General features: G+C 38.3%; 1 long non-coding RNA gene across 1 annotated transcript; it reads left to right on the top strand.

Moving 5' to 3' along the window:
- Positions 1 to 12,662: 12,662 nt before the first annotated feature.
- On the top strand, positions 12,663 to 18,186 carry LOC104158442. Its single transcript, XR_696422.1, has 3 exons — positions 12,663 to 12,726; positions 17,057 to 17,184; positions 18,045 to 18,186. It is a non-coding gene; the product is annotated as an uncharacterized LOC104158442 (long non-coding RNA).
- Positions 18,187 to 20,749: the final 2,563 nt, after the last annotated feature.

Below are 20,749 nucleotides of genomic sequence, written 5' to 3'. Positions count from 1 at the left end.
CCTTCCAGAGAGGTCTGAGGTGGGAGCAGCCCTACAGTAGGATGTATGATACAGTCACAGGGAGCGATCTTACTGCTCGCTTCTGGAAGCCATTTGTTTTGTTCTAGTTTTAAAGGAAAGGGGTGTCCTTTTCTGTCAAGTCTCAACTGCTAAACAAGTATTTTAATTGCATGCATTTGGTCTGATCATGATTAGATTGGGCTAGAGTGATCAGAGGAGAATGGCACGTTCTTCTTACTGACTTGAACAGCACTAGCTTTTTAAACCATGTTTAAACACAGGCTTTTTTAAAACAAATTCCTATTACTTATAATCTCACTTTTTTACTTGCAGTGTAACTAGACTGTCCTCATCACTACCACGTGCAATGACATTTCTGAGTTTATCTTGCAGCTGATGTGTATGCTGCCATGTCACTTAATAAACTTACCGTACTGTGATAAAGCCATTGAAAAACTCCTAGTCCAAAACTAATAGTTATGAGCTGTATTGTAGTTGTTAGATTTGAGAGGCACTTTATGAAGGTAAACTGCTTCTAATAATCTCTTCAATTTCTGACTTAATCTAAAATTTTGCTCACAGCTATTTCTAAGATGATTTGCCCTTTTTTAATTTTTATATTAATACTGTTATATTTCTTCTAAGTTAATTTAGCTGATAGGTTTGCTACTGATAAAAGTAGTAGTGTAGTTCTCAATTGTACTTGTTGCTTAAATGATTAATTTGAGCGAATCCTTTTTTAATCAATACTGTAAGGAGTTAGAAAGTGATATGATCAGAAAAATAGAGCCTTTTTTTTTCCTAATTAAATAGGATTCTAGTTTTCACTTTGTAAAATTCTTTCTAATGCATATGTCATTACAAATTAGTGCCATATCTATTAGGTACAGAGAGATCAAAACAGTATTAAATGATTCTTTGAACAGGCAGGTAGAGGACACAGCTGAGGAGTTTTATCGGATTTTTTTTCCTTTTTTTTTTTTGGGGGGGGGGGGGGGGGTATATGCAGCAGAAAAGGGGACAGCCAGCTGTGAGACCCCACAGACTGGGATTTAGACCTCATCCTCAGTTAGGAGCTGGAAGTAAGGTCTTAGACCCTTGTTGGAAATGGAACTTCAACTCTTCACTGTTGTAAGCACTTTCATGTTTTTCTATTACTTCTGAGTCTGTAAAGTTTTCTTAGGAGCTCACTTTTATGTGGAAATCATGTAGTTGTAAGTCCAGTCACTTACATCAGTGGATTCTGAGGTTTTTGCTGACTCTTTGATAATCTCTTAAGAAACATTGAAGTTACTGAGTTTCTCCCAGTGGTATACTTATGACACAAGTATGTGGCAAACTTCCTTCCCCGTAGAGCTTTTAACTAAGAAATAACAGAATATGTTGTTGGCTCCAGAGCAATCCGGACCTTGTCTTTGCTCCATGTGACAAATACTCCTCAAGGAGTATCCTCCTAGGTGGTGCCGCTTAATACATTGAAAATGAGAGCTGCAGAAAGAATCTGCGGGTTTGAAATTGTGTTGCTGATGGTGTCTGGGGATTAACTAACATGCTAGATTTATTTTTCTTAAGGGTGGAGGGAATACCAGTTACTATTAGAGTTCAGACCCACACCTGTTTGTTGCTAGGTGGATTTTCCGTTCGATACTTTTCAGATGAGCACTGACCACAGAAGTATACTAAGCATGAAGACTATATACTATGACAGAGTGATTTGGTGGTTATGTCTGTGATATGCCAAAACTGTTTATACTGGCAGACGTACAAATAATGACATTGCTGAAAATGTTTTTGTATTTTCACAAAATATTTCTGTTTCCCAGTTAGAAAAATAGACACCAACCACAGATGTGATGGAAGCTCTGAGGGCAAGTGTAGATTAAACAGTATCTTTTGGAGCTTGAAATTACTGAGGATGAAGCAGTCTTTGGTACACGCATCCGTCGTGCTTGTGCTCGCCTTAAGTAATCTGACATTTCTCCTAGAAAAAAGTACTATTTGGTCATTATTCTGTTGTTGTTAATACGATGGGCTCTGAGCTTTGCTGTGTACTAGAGAGTGTTGTAATGCTTCCAACTCTGAACTGACTTGCGTGGTACATGCACAGAGCTTTACAAACTGTTTTTAACCTGCTAGTGACTGGAGTTTCCATACCCTGTGCTGGGTGTGTGGGAAGCTGGCGGTGCTCTGTTAAGTGAACTGGAGGAAGAATTTTTGTCTTATCACAAAATTAAAAATAGTTTAGTGTGCTAAATATGTTACCAGCTGTTTCTTATTACTGAATGAAAATACTGTTCTGTAAATTGTGTCTGATTTGTTAGATAATTTCACTGTGTAAGAAACCTTAGAAATACAAGAGGAAAAGACTTATAATTAGCAGAAATAATGGAGTTAAAAGGGAAAATAAGTATACCCAAAAAAAGTTCTTCTCAGCCTGAATTCCAGTCACACATAACTCCTTGTTGTTTACACACATCCAGTCCAACAATCTCAGCTCTCTAGTAGGGTTGTAGTCTCTACGTTGACTCTGCTCTTTTCTTGACTTTTAAATAGCAGTAAAAGCAAAATGAGCTTTAAAAAAAGACATGGAAAGAATGGACTCTTGCCCTGCTCCCTGCACAGTTACAGGTCTGCCTGTGCTGGTAGGAGAGGGGCAGGGAGGGCATCCTCCCCTGGCAGGATCAGCTGGGCCTGGCTTAGACCCGTCCTGGGACAGGGTGTGCCCTCTGCTTAGCAGCTGGGCAGTGGATTGCTGGTGTCTTGTGTGCCTTAGGATGTTTGCTGCTGTGGTAATTCGGAATAATAAGGCTGGAAAACAAACAGTGTTCAACTTCTCTCAGCCTGGAAGAGCAGCGCAGTTTTAGCTTTGAACACTTTGGTCAGCTGAAGTGCTCTCTTGAGACTCCTGAAAGATAGCTTTTGATAGCCTCTCCCTGCTGTTTCTTTTCCAGATCTTTGAAACAGCAGCATTGCTTTTGTTTAACTATTTATTGAGTTGTGTATGCTGTTGGCATACAGACATATTTTTGAAACTGTATTGTAACTTAATTTGCTGCATGTAGGAAGAATAATAGAATCCAATTTTGCAATCTTATTTTCCTTCTTTTGTAAGTAACTCTACTTGCAGGCAAGTAGCCTTACAAAATTCTGTGGGTAAAAGTTAAAGAATCCAGATTTGAGTGACTTCTGGCTAAAGCAAACTTTAAATTATTTAATTACAGTAGATGTGGTGTGGGCTAGCTGAGCTAAGAGGTAGGATTTGCCCTTTCTGAGGGGCTCTCCGTTTTGTTCTGTGAACACCAGTTTTATTCATACATTTCTTCCTTTGGAGTCTACTCCTGTCTGCACTGGGTGACATATGTGATAGTTTCATCCCCTGGGTTAAATCATTCTCGTTTTGGAATGATATGCTGATCCTGAACACATCTGAGGGCTAATACCAAAAAATTAGTTGGAAAGCTTGTCCTTTCAGGGAATCTCTGTGATGTCATTAGGTAGCTGTACGAAACTAAATATGAGGATGTATTGTAAAATTTAAACGTATGTTAAAAAGATACAGATCAGTTAATGGGGTTTATAATGTGGAAGTGATCATTAGGATTCCTAGTGCAACTGGAAGGAACAGTTAAAAAAAAAAAAAGTGTACATATTAGCTGTTTGTTCTGTAACAGTAACCATATTTCATAAAAGCTGTTGAATGTAGTGCAGTACCCAAATGGGGGAAGGCAAAGAAAGAAAACGACATGCTGAAATGCTTGGTGATTTGGGCATTTGAGTCAGTTGATGTGCTACTAGCATGGAATGGTTTCTGAGCGCTCTGCGTTCATGCTACTCTGAACCAAAGCTGAACCAAATGGACCTGGCAAAAAAACAAACCAAGGAGTAACCAAGTTTTTTGGTTTCCTGCTTTATTTTTTGAATAAAATGGATTAAATAATTGTGACACTATAGCCTACAGGGAACTTAACCTACACTGAACTTTCCAGGTTGGTTAGTTTTCAGGTCTTGACAGCATTAGTTCAGAAGGTCGCAAATACTGTAGTGTTTTTTGTTTGCTTTAATGGGTATTCATTTAACTAATATTTTAAAGGTTCTTTTGAAATTGAGAAACTATGCTCTGTAAAATGCATATTGTCGTAATTGGGCAGCTTGCACTCAAGCACGTGTTTTGTGCATGTGACTGGAGATTATTCTGTAGCATTCTTTAGTTGCCAGCCGTAGCCGAGCTGGTAACTTGAAACAGGTGATCCCTAATATTTCCTACAGTTCCTTTTATAATCCCTGATCTTTACCAATTGCTGTGTCTGCTAGCTTCATGTTTGGGATTTGTTAATTTTAAAATGTTTTTAATTTGGTATTGATCTGTGTACAGTAGTATTTTCCCAAAGTTATGTTTTTAACAGTGTACTGTTAAGTTTCTAGGGGACTGTCATCTAGTCAAATGTGTTCTAAGTTTCAAGATTTATAATAAATCCTACATTTCATGTCTTCATTTTAGTCTTGTCAGAAATTTCCTGTGTTCAAAAATGATTAGCATCATGCACATAGACCCAGTTTCTCCATCATGTAGTACCTTGCAATTTAATGAATGAAAAAAATGACTAAGATTTTCTCTCAGTCTATCTGTAAGCTTTTCAAATTAGACTTCAGCGCAGGATTAAGGTGCCTAACTTTGGGTGTCTGCGCTCCCTTTGTTGATGGTGCAGGCTTGGTTTGTTATGGAAATACTGTCAATAGAGCCAAACAGCTATCCAGAGGATCTTGTAGCCAGGGGATTGATTTACTTTGTCACCTACACATTAGGTATCTTTGCCACTTGAGTTACATTCGTGTTTCTTCCTTGGCTTGCAGCAGCTGGTCCAGAAGAGCACAGGTCTTCCGCTGTGTGCATGTAGTTGTCGTGGATACAGAGGCTTAAGCTTAGACCTCTGTATTGAGGCCCTACTAGCTGGTCAGCTGAATTAGCTTAAGGAGAGGCTTTAAGAATTAAGGAGCATTCAGTAGAGACTAAATCTCCATTGTAATGGGAGTCTAAATATTTAAATTTGTGCATCTTAATCTCTAATTTAATCCCCATCTGCCTCTTATGGCTTCCTGAAGATTGTGCAGGAAACCTGTAGCAGAAGTTGGAAATTCTTAGTGACTCCAGTTCTCAAGTAGTGCCCAAACCATCGACTGTTGTTTCTTTTTACCAGGTGCCTGGCAAACAGGCATTGCTGTCTCTGACTGCGTGACTGCATACAGTATTTGGGGCAAAGCCTCAGGAGTTTCCTCACCCCATCTGTTCTGATCGACAAGCTGAAGGCAAAATTAGTTTGAACTTCAAGTGTAAATCTCCTAAAGCTCTGAAACAGGTTGTTTGGTTTTTTTAATGTAGAATGATGATTGTTGTGACAAAAGAATGTCATGAAAATTCACGTGCTGTATTTCAGTGATTTATAATCAGTTGTGTTGTACTTGACAGATCGCTCAGAAATCCATTAATGGTAGACATGGGCTCTCTAAAGATATCCATACATTGCATCCATATAATATTAATATTATGTGTAAAAATATAGTGTATCTGTATAATTTATATATAATAATACAAAATACAGGGTACATCCTGATTCTATCCGACTGTGGAAAAGAGAAGTATAACTTAAGAATTTGTTGCTAATTGGCTGTGTTTCTTCTGTATGAAGTCTTGGTTAGCTTTTTTCTTTCTACATCAGAGCCGTTCAGTAATGAGTTGTTTTATGTTATTCATTCTGATTTGTTCTGTTGATTTATATGTGATGTTTTTTTCCAGCTGAGATGTAGTATTTTGATTGTCAAATGAAAACTCTTGATACTAAATATTTGTGTTTCATTATCTTTACCTCCACATTCATGTCAAGTGAGGTGCCCCCAGAGGCAACATCTCTGAAGCAATTTAGATAACACTGCCATCTCTCCTGGCATTATTGACGATTAACCTTCAGGATTCTGAATTGGCTGCTGATACTGCAAACTGACAATTTCAGAAGATTAATGGACCAGAGGAGTAGTTGCTCCTGTCAAGTGAAAGAGCACTTTTAATAAGAGGGCAACTAATATAGTTGCACTAAAGCTGGAGATGAACAAGACTGATGATCTGTTTGCAACTTCTTGTCTTTATACGCTAAATAAGGATAATGGAAACAAAACCAGCAAATACATTAATTGCTTGATTAAAAAAAAAAAAGTTAATCGGGCTGTTCAACAATTCACATAAATCACACCTTCCAAACTTAAAAAATTGGAAAACTGTAGCTGATTTTGTATTGAAGGTTTTGCAATAGCGCATTGGTAAACCATTTCATTGGTTTACGAAAATGCAATTTTCAATTTATAGGAAAATCAGTATTATTCTACCATGATTGCGAAGATTCTGTGGAAGAAAAATTACAGTGAGAAACTTGTGCAGGAATTGCAGAATACGGAGTGATCTGAAAGGAGTATTATTGCTGTCAGTGTTCCCTGCTTCCTTTCTCTAGTTGTGCATATAGCCAGGATGGGGCGCACATCTGAACAGCAATTGCAAACTGCTTCATGTTCGCCTTCCCCTCAGTCTTGTCTTCTTCAGGCTGAACAAGTGCAGCTCTTACAGCGTCTCCTTATCTATTGTTCTCCATCCCCCAACTGTCTTGGTAGACCTCCACTGGACTTGCCCCAGCATGTCAATGGCTTTCTTGCAGTGGGAAGGCTAAAACTGGATGTATTACTCCAGCAGCAGTCCCACAAGAGCCAAAGAGAGGGAAGGACTCCCTTCCCTTGACCTGCTGCCTATGTTCTTGCTAATCCAGCCCTGCACGCAGTTGGCCACCTTTGTTAGGAGGGCTCGCTGCTGGCTCTTGGTTCCACTTTGTTGTCCACCAGGACCCTGGGTCACTTTCTGCAAAGCTGCTTTGCTGGCTGCAGAACCAGCCCCAGCCAGTACTGGTGCATGGGGATGGCCTTTGCGTTGGCCTTTGTTGGTCTTCATGAGGTTCACACCAGCCTGTTTCTTGGCCTATCTGGGTTCCTCTGAATATACTGCCCTCCTTGTTCTCAGTAAGTTGAATAGTACCCTGAATTTTATGTTTGTCTTCAGACTCTACACCTTTATCCAGGCTGATAATAAAGATCAGTACCAGTATCCATCCCTGAGGAGCACTACTAGTAACTGGTTACCAGCTGGACTTCATACCATTTGTAATCACCCTTTGAGCCAATTTTTTACCCACTTTACTGTCTTTTACTTTTGTTCATCTTTTATTATTGTTCATCTCACCAATTTGACTATAAGGTTACAATTGGAGATGGCATCAAAGGGTTTGCTATAGTAAAGGTATAAAGCATGTAGTGTTCTCCTCTTGCCCACAGAGCCCATCATGTCATTGTAGAAGGCAGTTGGTTGGTGAGGCTCACGCTAAATTCACGTTGGCGGTTCCTAATCATCTTCGTGTCCTGCGTGTGCCTAGAAATGGCTTCCAGGAGGATTTGTTCCATAACCTTCCCAGGGAGAGAGGTGAAGCTGACGAGCCTGTAGTGCTCTGAAAGTCGTTCTCTGCCCTCCCTTGACATGTATCCTGGGCTGCATCCAAAGCAGCATGACCAGCAGGCTGAGGGAGGGAATTCTCCCCCTCTACTCCGCCCTGGTGAGAACCCCTGCAGTACTGCCTTCAGCTCTGGGGTCCTCAGCACAAGAAGGACATGGACCTGTTGGAGCGAGTCCAGAGGAGGCCACGAAGATGATCCGAGGGCTGGAGCACCTCTGCTGTGAGGACAGGTCGAGAGAGTTGGGATGTTCAGCCTGGAGAAGGCTCCGGGGAGACCTTAGAGCAGCCTTCCAGTACCTAAAGGGGCCGACAAGAAAGGTGGGGAGGGACTTTTTAGCAAGGACAGGGAGCGATAGGACAAGGGGCAATGGCTTTAAACTGGGAGAGGGAGGATTTAGATTAGGTATGAGGAAGAAATTCTTCCTGGTGAGGGTGGTGAGGCCCTGGCACAGGTTGCCCAGAGCAGCTGTGGATACCCCATCCCTGGGAGTGTTCAAGGCCAGGTTGGATGGTGCTTTGACCAACCTGGTCTGGTGGAAGGGGTGTTGGAATGAGATGATCTTTGAGGTCCCTTCCAACCAAACCATTCTATGATTCTATGTGTGTGGCACTTACTTCTCCGCAGTCACTGTGACCCTGGTAGAGGATGTCCTTTCAATGGCATCGGCCCTTGGGTACATGGGCTTGTATATGTCCGGTTGACTTCCGTACTCGGTGCGTGCACTCCCTGCCTGTATCTGCCTGTACTGCGAATGGTGCTCCATGCCCAGAGACCCTGCTGGTAGGCTTTGCTCCAAGCCAATAGAATGGGAGCAAGCTCTAATGCAAATATATTAAATCATTCAAAATAATAAATCCCTGTGAACACTCGGTGCTGTCAGATCAGAACTGGCATTTCACCAGTTTGAATCACAGGTAGAATGAGCATATATAAAAGAGAAGGGTCTGAGCAGGGATTGTACTCCTGGGGAGGAAGGTAAAGATACAGAAGGCAAGTACAGTGCTTTTTCACACAAATGTGGTATACTCGAGTGCTTTCATGAGGCAGATTTAGTGTGGAGCTTTTTGTGTGTCCTTTTCCAAAGAATAGTTTAGCAGTACAGTAATGGTCCAGAATGTGCTTTTGCGAAGCAAGCTGGAATAACAATGAAGTGAAACTGCACTTTAGACAGGAGGATCTCTTATCTAAACTATTGGATATAGGGTTAGTGTTCCAGCTGGAAAGGCAGATAATGATGAATAGAAAAAAATCACTCCTTTTATTTCACGTAATAGATGTGGAAGTGACCATAGATGACATATATTACTCTCATCCAATCTTAGTAAAAGGTTGGCAAACAATGTAATGTAAATACCAACACAGACCATTGTTCCTGAAAGCATTCCTGAATGCTTTTCTTTTCAAAAGAGAGAAATCAAAAGCTTGTGTAGTAAGAGCTGCAAACCTTACAGCAATTTTGGTATCTCTGGAGATAGCAATTTGCTCTGAACATAACAATCAAAACGCAAATGGTCGTTCAAAGCACTAGCAGTGGAAATTCTTTATTTTATTAACTCTTGGTAACAATACTCTCTCACATTTAGAAGTTCATACAAAAATATATTTAATGTTAAGTCAATCCTTAGTAGAAATTAACACATGCCTGGTTGTTACATTAAATATCTTTATGTCTGTATATAATTTTTGGTTTAAAAAAAAAAGGGAGGGGGCTGACTTCTGGTCCTAATTGTGAGATACCAATTTCTTTGAAGGTCAGCGAGCTGATCCTTTTTAAAACCTTTTAAAAAGCCTTTTTTGAAAGTTTTAAAAAATTGCTGATATGGCAAAGACAGTGGTTTTTTCACTTTCTGTAAAAGGTCACTGGTAAGAGAGAGATTCGAGATCAGAATTTTGTGTCATCTTTCCCTTATGAAAACTCATTAACTGTGTTGTTATTTTTCAATGAGAGAAGGGTAACTCTTTCACGTTTACCCCAGAGTAAGGGCAAATCCGTAGGGATTACTGTGGAGCAACTGGTGTGCTGTCAGATCACATCCTGGCTGACCCCTCTGATACCTTGCTTGCCCGTCCACATGCGTTGCAATAGAGGTCCATGATGTCTTTGTCTGTGAGAAGTAAACGGCTAAATAATTATATAGCGACATGTTCAACCATAAACAATGCTGTTATTCCTTGTGGCTATTCTTGGGCTACCGGGTAACATGATGATGATCAGAGAGTTAGCTATAGTGGTATTTGTTTGTAATGTCAACCATCTGCTGCAGTTGGGCTTGAGAGCTTCCACAGTGTCCCTGGAAGCCAGATTTGAGAAACCGATGCCTTTTGGATGCACTTACGCTCTACTGCTGATATGAGTGGCTTGCCTTTACATCATCCCGAACAGTAGCTAGTAGAGGTGCATACCCCCGTTATCCCAATACCTCCATCTGCTATTTATGAGTCATAGATCTTTAAATATGTGCACACAGACTACAGTGTGGAGAAATTTAGCTCTGGAATGTTACCTGGATATTGGAAAATGTTGATTCTGCTTGAGGATGGGTTAAGTCTTTGCTTGCTGAGTGCCTGAACAGAAATTACTTGTCTCTGTTACCTGGTTGATGACTTTGGCCCTACACAAGGGTTAAAATCTCCAAAAATTTGGAAGATGTGCACAGCACATCTAATGACAGGAAGGCTGAAGTTCTTCCCTGTTTGAACTGAGGACTGGGAAATCCATGAGGAGGGGAAGAGTTTTGGATCTGAGAAACTCTTAAAGCTGGGTTAGACAGTCTCTACGAACTTCCACATCGCGGTCTCTCTTGCACAGAGAGCCCCTGTGTATAAGGTAGCTTGAGGTTCTTGGGGAGCTGTGAGTGTTCTTGTCAGACGGTACCTTGGGAGAAGAACTTTTGAGGCCAGGAGGCAGATATTATGCCTAGGCTTCTTTTCAGTCTACTTGCAATGGCACTATGTGTGTTCTGATTTTTTTTTTTTGGAGGGGGGTGTGTGTGTGTGTACATAAATTCTCCATTTGCCTGACTTTGATTTCTGTGAAGGGTGATTTCCTCCTAACCAGCAAATACTTGGTAAGTTCCAAGGAAGCAGAAAGATAATGGGGCACGTGCTTGAGCCTGGAGGGTCCTGTTGAATTTTACTGCGAGATTATGGGCTGTTTGTTTTAAGGCAAATCAAAGTATCCAGAAGAGATTGACTTGAATATGTGCTATCACTGACAGTCACTTTCTGTTCTTCATCAATATTTCCCCTCTAGAAACTGGGTGCTGTGGTGGTTTCAGGAGAAACATGAAACAAAACCAAATAATGGCAAACATGTGTTTGAGACATTTGATTTCAGTTCATTTCACAGGTATTAAAGTAGCAGAATAGGAAATCTAATTGACTGAAAGTTTCAGGTACACCTGAGCTTTGTTATGTTACAGGAATTATGTGTGTTTGCTTCTTTTTAAGATTAGAGATAACTTGCTCATTAGACTACTATTAGCTGCAGTGCGAAGGGAAACTCTGATAATGTTACTTCTAAAAGAAGTGGTGACTGCTTTAGAAACATATAAGGATATTTGTGTGAAAGTAAATTATCGTATTTATACCTGTAAATGCACAGTATGATGCTGGCCATCTTCTTGATTAGTGTTTTTATAAGATCCTTTTCTAATGAGGCAGTGTCCTGGAGAGTGCTGTAGTAATTTCAAATTGATGTCAACTTGTAAACTTAGTATCTATTATATCTCTTTTAACTTGCCAAGTTAAATTGATGCAATCCAAATACACTTTTCTATTGATGTATACAGAATAGCCAGATAACTGTTTATAGTCTACTTTTTTTCCTACTGGTTATTTGTGATCAACTGAGGTAATTTTTTGTAAATGTTATTATGTGGTCTTTTATACATATATAGTGGAGTATTGGGTTTGTGGGGTTTTTTTTGGTAGGATGTGTGCAGTGTAATTAGTTTTTAGTTGTAAACATTTTGAATTGGGATTCTAAATAGAAACCAAAACGTAATGCAGATAATCATAGCTTTTATCCATGAGATATAGGAAGTTCTATCTGTTATATTAAGAGTGGTACTAAAAACTCTAATAGCTGGATTTTTATTTTACCTTAGTTTTTAAAAAATACATTCTATTTTATATAAAGCTAGCATGGAAACAACTAACTAGGAGACATTATGTTGGAAATAACTTTTTCCTCCTTCATGCAGAGTGCATGGTGTTTGCGAACGTCACACATGTGGGCAGGCTTACTATTTCTTGGATTCAGAGTGAGTTTGTCACTCCTGGCGAGGAAGAAATCAATTGCCAGTAGATCTGATGAGGTTTAGTTTGAAGGTAATTGAAGTTGGACTGTGACAAATCCTTCATACTAATTAATAGGACCAATTTGTTGTGACAAGACCCCCTGTAATTAGCTGACAATTTATAACTGATGAAGAGCAGGGATTGACTTAAAACTTACGACACTTCAATACATTAAGTTAACGTAATTAAAATAAATGAGAACTGCATTTGGCACTCCTCATTTTAATTATGCGAAAGATATGTTTGCATGTTGCTTTGTGCTCATTTGAGCGTGTTGTTTGTTAGTTCAGGTGCTGTGGGTATTATTCTGTCTAGATTTTTAAAGTAAAAACACTATGTGCAGCACAGCTTAACTAATACTCCAGAACTTCACAAATCTCTTAAACGATCTTAAGGCAGTGTTTAGTCTTTCTATGTTGCTTTGGGAAATTAAAAAAAAAAAGTTGAAAATTTCTGTTCTGCATTTCTAATTTAGCTATTTTGAGAAATATGTATATCAACTCTTAATTAAAATATTTGATTATGAATTTATACAGTCATCTTAACCTGACTTTATGAGATATCTTGTTGGAGTAATATTTTGATGGAAGGGGAATACTACTACTTGGTAGAACTTCATTTACCGTCGCTTTCGTGTTTCTGCTGCCATAGCTTGTCTGCTTCTCTAATCTGTTTTATATAGTGGTGGTACACTTCTTTAAATAGTAGTATTTTTTGCTCTGAAACTGTATGTTTTTATTCATCTTCAGTGTTCTTATTTCTTTACAGATATTGATGTACGAAATAGCATCTAAACTACTTATTTTCTTCTCTTCCAGGCTGCTGAATCAGGAATAATAAAAGTGAAAACAATAGCTGCACGGAACACTGATATTTTGGCAGGTAATTATTTGCAATGCAATGGGAAAAATAAACTTGGGTTAGAGATCAGAATGTTAAAAAGATGTCTTGGATATATGTAATAATCCTACATGTCTTTTAGTGTTTGCTGTATCAATGATGCTTTGCTTTTGGGCACCTAGCAAAAAATCCAGTAGCATGAGAATTTTTTAATGCTACTTCTGTTTCACGTTAGTGCTATACTGCTGCTGAGGAAAGTCTCCATTTTCAGTTGTGGATCTACAAAAGTAATCATCCACTTAGAAAAATAGCATAAAATTCTTAGACTCCAAATTCTCAGTCTTTTATTCACTGTCTACATTCACCGCGGCTGTTGTTGAATGCTCTGTGTGGAGTTCTGCAGTATGATCCTCATCTGTGTGTTTAGTATGAGAGTCTAGCCTTTGGAGACTTGTACCTGGCAAGCAAAAATCCGTCTTAATCTGAGCAAGGTCATTCAATTTAAGATGTATCATTGCCTTGGGGGCCAGGAGATATCTTCTGAGTTGCAGCTTTGTAAGTGCTTGAAACAGTATCTCTGACTTTCTTCAGCTTTATTAAATAGCATATAAATTGATGGCTGCTTGCCAATTGCTAGTAAAGCCTTTGGCCAGATTTTAATGTCCTTGTATTAATACTCGAGTGTCTACCCCAGCGGTAGTCAAATCCTTAAAATGCTAAATTATTTGAAAGGTCCAGATGAAATAGATGTAAAACTATTTCTTGTTTTGAGGTATGTAAATCAGATATTGGTAAGGAGGCACGTTCTAGAATTATTTGAAGTAGCAGTCCCACCCCTCAATATTTCACTTTAATGCCTCTTTTTTATTTCTTTATTTTCTTTGTTTTTACTGCTGTCATGAATGCTGACATAAGTGGGAAAACTATGCCAGGTAATGTCAGCTATATCAAAATACACAAATGAACAAGGGAAATCTCTAGTTAGCCATTTGGGAAGCTGTCAACATTCTTTGGCATGTTACTGTGAAAAGAACTTTATATTTTAGAAAGCTAATTTTTAATCCTGCAAAATTCTTTGTTTTGTAATCTTCATTTCAAAGTGAAGAGTTCATAGAATAATTATGGTTGGAAGAGACCTCAAAGATCATCAAGTCCAAAAGATGTGAAAGATCATTGATTTTTAGGCATGGATAGGCAATCTTTACTTTTATCTTTCTGAGCTAACGCTTCCTGGTAGTTGGTGAAATTTTGTAAGTACTTTTCCTTTGGAAGGTTTAAACTAGAACGTAGTTGGTATTTATTTAATTAATCAAAAATATTGTGCAGATTTGTTGTTATGAGGTTTGGAAAACTAGCAGGTCCTAAAAGTTATTTTTTGATTTATTAATCTTTGCTAATAGGATAATAACTTTTTTCCCAGTAAGAAACTGCAGAATAGAGGGGAACATATACTTTGCCTACACATTATCCCAGCATTCCACAGTTGAAATATAGTGCCATTAAACAGTCCCAGTTCTTTGTGAACTCTTGTATTTTTCAAAGTGTCACTTGTAACCGAATCTTGTAGACAAGTTAATTTCAAGATCTCTGTTGTCTCCTATGTGCTATTTAAATTTTTTGGGGGGAGGAAGATAGTACATATTCTTTAGTAATAACAAAGCTGCAAAATGCTAGTGTAATTGTGAAATCTAGTGAAGTAAATACTTTTTGACTGCTAGATGATTTAGGAACATCTACTAGACATTCTAGTAATCCAAATAAATATTTTGATCAGGATATGATTTTTCATTATATTTTGATGTAAACTGTCATTTCACTAAAATAGATGAGAACTTATCATGTTATTTTGAATAAACTGACCTGATGCTTTCTTGAAGCATTACACTGGGTAGGATTGTAATTTTTAGGAAAATAGATGCAATCTTAAAATCTTTATTATGTCTGGTGAGATGTGTTTAACTTGCTAGAACTCTGAGGTCATTGATCTAACTTCTTTCTTTCTCTTGGAAAAGTTAAGTTGAGCACTTTCACAGTCTTCATTCTTGGCAGCCTGTACATGTTTTATAATTTTTCTAAGAGGATTTGAGTAATTCCAAAAGAGAAGTCAGCTTGTGCTTTATATCACAGGAGATACATGTGAGAATTTATTTCCACGTGGCTCTGAGATGTGCAGTTTATACTTTTGTTTTAGAAGTTCTGCTAAAAAAATTAGAACTATAATCTTGCTGATGGAATGAAGGATTAAGTTTTACTTTTCCAAAACTTCTTTTTTTGTCATTCATTATGTTAGATTTATTTTTTAATATATTCTTACATAACTGTGGTAGCAAAATAGAATCAGACCTGGATAGAAGAAAATTTTTATATATTTGAAGACTGAAGCTAATATAATAATCGGTGCCAAACCAGATCTATAAAACATTAGTTTTTCAGCTTCATCAAGTAAAAATCTTTCTATAGATCCTGTTGTGAGATTGTTTCTAATGAATTACAGGAAATATACTGTAAAAGGTTTAAATTTTTCTTTGTCCTGTTATTTATTAACTCTTATGCCATTTTTGCCATTCAGAACTTTGTCATGAGTCTTATGTGAAGGATAAATGTTTTGTGGTATCTTTTTAAAAATTTTGCTATCTTCTTTCTGTTTGATGGTTAGAATTTAGTGGCAATTCAGAAATGTAGATGAGTGAAGAAGTATTTGCGTCCATGTTAGATTGAGCTCCCCAGGCTCTGTTGGCCATGTGTTGTAGGTGTTCATAGACTATAAAGGCAGCTTAGACATCTAGCTTACATGTAGACAGTGACAATTAGATGCCTAAATTACATGCCTTAATTGGGAACACGCTTCCATGTTTGATAAAGTAGCCAATGTTCTGTTTTTAATTTGAAAATCATGGAGTGTTTTGTAAGAGAATGGTATTGATGGATGTGGTTTACACTGTGTATTTTAAAAGCAGATTTAATTCCTTTGTAGTTAAGTTAAAAAAACTGTTGAAATCAAAGCAGATTGTTAAACAGTCAACAAACCTATGTATGCATTCACATTTATGCTGACATTTTAATTGGTTTTGATCAGGCATCTGGTGCAAGGTCAGCCTCTGTCAACTGGACGTAGAGCCTGTACTGGCTCTGAAGAGGCTGATGAAACTATGGACTGTATATGTGTTAATATCACCCTGTAAGAGTGATTACCTTATAGAAAGTTTGCATCTATAATTATACTAACCTATTCTTTTCATAGAAACTTGTTAGTCATGTTAGTTAGTGCTTTGGTTGAAAAATATCACTAAAATATATTTTTGTAGCTTTACCTTGATGTTTGAATTTTTTTCCCAAATTAGTTGTAGTGGCACTTAATAGTAAACCCTCTTGTAAGCCAAACTTCACATTGCTCAATAGAAAAAAATAAAATAGATCATGTTTGCATTTTTATGTGAGAATGTATTTTTTGTTTGTGGTAAGGTCTGTGTTCTAAAAATGTGTGTCAAACTTTTTCATGAACACGTCTCTTATTACACATAGACTAGAACATGGTATATGGCATTCAGTGTAAGAACACACATAGAACTTTCAACTATGAGGAAATTTTTAGTATCTGAAATGGTGATGAGCACCTAAAATTTTAAAAGTTTGCATGAATCAACACCCACGCCTGCAAACAGAAAGGCACTCATCAGAGTCATGCTTTCCTTTCATCTTTGTGGAATATTATGTTCATTGTGATGTTTTTATTTTCTCCTAAAAAAAAAAAAGTAGTTCATGAAACTTGCATTTTCTCCTGACAAAGCTTCATTTTAAGAAGCTGCTCTTTCTCACTAAAACACTGGTTGAAAAATTCTCAGCCAGGTGTACGCACCCAGGATACAAACAGTCCAGTCGCTCTCTCCTCCTGTTTTTTTGGTGGCCTTTTGCTATTCCCCTTCATGCCGCGTGCTTTGGTGTCTTGCTTTGTGCCACACTTTGTGTTGCTTTTGAATTTGGTGCTGAGGTGAAGCAGGGCAGGAGGAGAAGGCTGCCAGCCTGAGGCTGGTCATTGCTGCCAGGCCAGAGAAAGCTCTGGGGCGGGCAGAACCTTACAGCTTCTTACTAACCACATGGACTCCAAGTGGACGTTTTGGATTTGGAAAGAGAAAGTCACTTGAGTGTGTAAAGGAGAAGGTGCTTGGGATTTGAGCCTCAGCCAGGGTAATTGTGGAAGTGAGCTGTGGCAGCCTGGTGTCCATTTTCACTTGGATTTTCCCTGTGGTGCAAGAGTAAATCCCAAATTTCCGAGACTGGAGATTGCTTTTTGTTAATAGGTATGATTAACAAATTTTGCATTGTGTTCTTCTACATATTAAACATTGACTGCTTCCATATCTCTTTTCAAAAGCATTGAAAGAGAACAGCTCAGAGGTAGTTCAGCCTTTTCTAATGGGTTGTGGAACAAAGGAACCAAAGATCACTCAGCTGTGTCTAGCAGCCATACAGAGGCTCATGTCCCATGAAGTGGTTTCAGAGGTAAGATCAATCTTTATATATATACATACATATTTCAGTGTGAGAAATACAGGCCTCAAACTGAAGGTGAATGCCTGTTTTTTGGGGCTGTTTATATTATAATGAACATAGTTGTCAAATATATTACTCATATCTATTTTAAAAAAATTGTAATTTAAAAGAAACCCTTTTTGACCATAAAAAAAAAGGAAAAAAAACCTAAAACGATGAGATTTCCTTCTAGTAACTTCTAGAAGGAAATCCATGAGAACTCAAACCAGCTCATTTAATTTGCATTCTTGCACTGCAGAAACAGAACATGGTCCTTGACAAATGTAATTCTTAAAGTTGCATCCACAAAATATACTGTGTGATAATGTTATGTATCATGTTTTTGTTACATTTTACTTTTAAAAATAAGATAAAATGGATGCACATTTCCTGCAACTGTAAATGTCATGATGTATTATTGTACATTAATTATAGTGCATTAAGAAGCTGGTGAAAATAATACTGTTAAAATATACCTTCAGTTGTGCTTGAGTAATGTAAAATTGCACTGTGTTTTCCTCTGATATGAATGAATTTTGAGGGTAAAATGTCTTTGTACTGTCTCTTCTATATTTCCAAGTAGAAAATGAAATATGCACTTTAATTTGGACTACACATTAAGAGGTTTCTGCTATTGATTCTTTAAAAATATTTTGGGAAGCTTGTGACAATGAAATTGGCTTTATGTTCTCAATGTAGTCCCATGGTATAGACAAACAAGCAAATTCAGTTATGATAGGCATTTATGAGAGTGCTGTTCTTACATGCGTACACATGATATGCCAGTATGTAAATATCTTAATCATTGGCAAAAAATTATTTCTTTGTAGGCTGCAGCAGGAAACATTATTAATATGCTTTGGCAACTGATGGAAAATAGTCTTGAAGAACTTAAATTGCTCCAGACAGTTCTTGTACTTTTAACAACCAATACAGTTGTGCATGATGAAGCACTGTCCAAGGTAAGAATTTGTTAGTGCCAACTGTAGTCCTTAGAATATGCAAGAGGAAAAACAGGGAGAAATTTTACATATGAAGCATTTGGAAATAATGGAAGAGGAGGGACCTTTCTTGATTCTGTTGTGTCCCTACTGTCTTTATATCTAGACTCTGAAAACAGGATTTCTTTTAACTTCCTTTTCAATCTGTTTTTTAATTCCTTCACAATAATAGATTTCTGACTTAATGGGAACTTTAAATAAAAACATTGGGCTAATGCCTATCCTCATCTGCTAAATTCATCGTATGTATGTTTTTGAACTGAAATCGGAGCACATAGCACAGTGTAAGCTCTCACCAATAAAGCAAATACTAGAAGAAGCTGCCTGCCACCCTGCCTTAAATCTCTTTCAGAAGCAGTCCAGTTACTGCTCTTTCAGTCAGAACTGAAATAATTTCATTGCATAATTTCAAACATGTGCCATTTTGGATATTATGTTTCAACTAAGACAAAAAATAAGGATGCGGATCCATTTTAATCTTAAATTACTAGATACTTCTCTCTGAAGGAGCAACATTGTTTACCCATCTGTGAATTGTGGAGCTCTCTTTAAAGTAAGTTCCTCTTCTAGATTACATTTTATAATTTTTTCCCTTTAACTTATGAAAGTTTTGTTTTTTTGTTTTTAAACAAACAATTCTAAATTGCTGTCTTTGTTATGCTCTGCCTTCAGTGTATTGATTTAATATCAGAGTGTGTATTGGGTTTTTTGTGGGTTTTTTTTTGGAGGCGTGTTGGATGAGAGAGAATATAATTGAAGAATATTTTCAAAGGCATTCTGTTCTGGTGGAAGGTTTTCAGTTTTAGTTTGCTTCTGATTTTAATGAAGTCACTTCCTAGCTGGTTAAATGTGTGAATATTAAAGTCATTATTAATCTACTTAACTAAGGGAAGGAAAAACACGAAAAGAAAACAAAGCTAAGTTACAAAGGTCTACTGAAGGCAGGAAGATAATGGGGAATTTGTAAAACCTATAAATGACAGACTAGAAACTTGCTAAGGATTGAATTGTTTGTCAGTAGATTCTTTTTTCACTTGAGTTCTCAAATTATGTCAAAGACTCTTCAGTACTATCTTGTTTCTTTTGTTCCAAATAACGCTCATTTTCCAAATGAGGTGCTAACTTCTTGGGCAGAAGCATGATTTTTGAAGAAAACAGAAATACTTTAGAAAGTGGGATTGTCAGTCATTAACAGGGTAGCAGATGTTCTTTAACAGCCTGCAGTGTTGTCATTTTATCAAGCTTGAATCTAGACTCCAGGAGACAGTTGCTGTTTAAGTCCACCATAACTTTCCCTTCTGCATAACATATATCTGCTTCTCACCACTTCCCTCGCTTATTCTTCTTCCCCTGCCTCCATATACCCTTTCTCTCTCCCCCCGCCCCCTTATTCTTAGGTTCTTGGTGTCTACATCTGATTTCACTTTCTTTTTTAGTGTGTGTCTTCCAAACATATTATTCAACATCCTTTATTTGTTCCTCTCTCTAATCTCTAGAAACTTTCTCCTTTTGGACACGAACTACAAGAGCATGTGGGCACAGCAGTGTCAAATAAGTAGGGAAGGTCTTTCCCAGAATGTTTTTCTCTTGTCTTGTGTCCTGATCCAGAAGCATGCTCACATAATACAATTATTGGAGATTCTAAGTGCTGTACTTCTAACAATTTCCTTACGGCATGTTAAAATCGAGTACTTTTAGAAATGTATAGCCAAATTTGGGCAGACTCTGACAGGGGTAAGAAAAAAACATTCCTGACAGAGCAATATCCTGTAAAACTTCTTGGTGTTGTCCAAGGTCTGAAATTACTAGAGTTTCTCAGTTAGCCAAATATAAGCATTACTTGGCATGGGTTAAATGGTGCAATGGTTGAATTGTGGGGGGGCCCCCCTGCCCCCCCCCCGCCCCGATTCTTCTGAGAAATATCTGAAAGTTGGTGGGTTTTTTTTTTTCCCATGTTGAAAAGTTTTTGGAGAACATCAGTTTGAGCCAGGCGTATATTGCATATTCCTGTTTCAGCTTGACTGATTTAAATGAAGAAAATAATTGGTAAACTGTCTTGAAAAGCCCCTTTAATAGAGGCACCACTGTTAGATTATTTGAGTCACGGAGGCGAGCAGCTCCAGTGCCGACAGGATCAGCAGCATGGCGCACAGCGGGGTTTGCTGAGCTGGTGGAACCTCAGGGGATGCCGAGAGACCCGCCAGGACCCTGCTGCTCGTGCCACAGCGGCTGATGGGCCCTGGGCTGGTCCAGGAGCAATGGCAGCCAAGCCCCCTCCACCCGTATGAAAGAAGCCCTTAGGGAGTGCCAGCAACCAGGGCGGGCAAACAGGTCATGGTGCAGCAGTTTGTACAGCAGTTTGCGCCGAAGGGCATACAGGAAGGGCACTGAAGCCCTACCAGCTTGACCAGGGAGCAGCGGTATATGCCCGGCAGAAAGCCATGGCCTCTCTAAGCTCTGCCCCCACCGTGACTGGAAGTTTCCCAGACATAGCTATGGTGCGAACACGCTGCCACAGCGGTGCCATGCTGCCG

Source organism: Cariama cristata, unplaced genomic scaffold (assembly GCF_000690535.1).
Source record: "Cariama cristata isolate BGI_N322 unplaced genomic scaffold, ASM69053v1 scaffold19022, whole genome shotgun sequence".
Taxonomy (NCBI): Eukaryota; Metazoa; Chordata; class Aves; order Cariamiformes; family Cariamidae; genus Cariama; species Cariama cristata.
The sequence above is the reverse complement of the archived record's forward strand: the minus strand, read 5'-3'. Positions and strand labels throughout refer to the sequence as shown.